The sequence below is a fragment of the Octopus bimaculoides genome, chromosome 20 (assembly GCF_001194135.2).
Source record: "Octopus bimaculoides isolate UCB-OBI-ISO-001 chromosome 20, ASM119413v2, whole genome shotgun sequence".
Lineage (NCBI taxonomy): Eukaryota > Metazoa > Mollusca > Cephalopoda > Octopoda > Octopodidae > Octopus > Octopus bimaculoides.
In genome coordinates, this window is record NC_069000.1 from 38,397,607 (window position 1) to 38,398,517 (window position 911).

At 35.7% G+C, this 911-nt stretch overlaps 1 protein-coding gene across 1 annotated transcript in view; it reads right to left on the reverse strand.

The window, feature by feature from the left end:
* LOC106867838 (hatching enzyme) overlaps positions 1-911 on the reverse strand; it is a 13,197-nt gene that overhangs the window by 6,961 nt on the left and 5,325 nt on the right. The gene's annotated exons all lie outside the window — the stretch shown is intronic.

Genomic DNA, 911 nt, shown 5'->3' on the forward strand with positions numbered 1-911 from the left:
ATATACAACCAGTGTTGGTGTGCTTACGTTCCCGTAACTTAACGGGGCAGCAAAAGGGAGCGATAGAGTAAGTACCATTCTTGAGGAACTAAAATAAGCACTGGGATTGATTCATTCAATTAAAAGTTCTTCAAGATGGTGCCCCAGTATGGCCGCAGTCTAATAATTGAAACTAATAAAAGACAAAGGATATGATATATACTTCTATTGTGTTTCCTTACTACATCAGATTACTAACTATACGAACGGATCAAACTTTTATCCATTGAAAATTTGAATAATATTACGGTGATAACTACTGTGTTGAAAACGTCTCGAAAGACCCTTAAAACCAGGAACGTAATTGCGTTTATGTATTTGTTTTGCAAGATTCTTGATATGAAATCGTGTATTGAAGCCTATTGTTATACTTGGGGATGGTCATATTATTGTCAGTTACCCTCACGCCCTATATACTTGGTCTTCTCTTCAGCTTTATTATTATGAGCCGGCAGAATCGGTAGCACACCTGGCAAAATACTTAGCGGTATTTCGCCCGTCTTTACGTTCTGAGTTCGAATCCGTTTAGGTTAAATTTGCTTTCATCCTTCCGGGGTCGATAAATTAAGTCCCAGTGAAAAACTAGGGTCGAGGTAATCGACTAGTCCTCTCCCCCAAAATTTCAGACCTTGTGCCTATAGTAGGATTATTCTTATTTTAGTGTCTGAAATCTTTCGTCACACCTCCTGTGCCCTCTCTTAAAGAACACTAAAATAAAGATATTAATAATAATAAAGCTGAAGTAAAGATCATGTATATAGAGCAGGTGGTTAACTGGCAAAAATACGACCATCCCCAAATATAACAATAACATTTCTTTTAAAATTTTATTTCATAGGTTTAATGTATTTAACTTATTTAAATCTATTTTA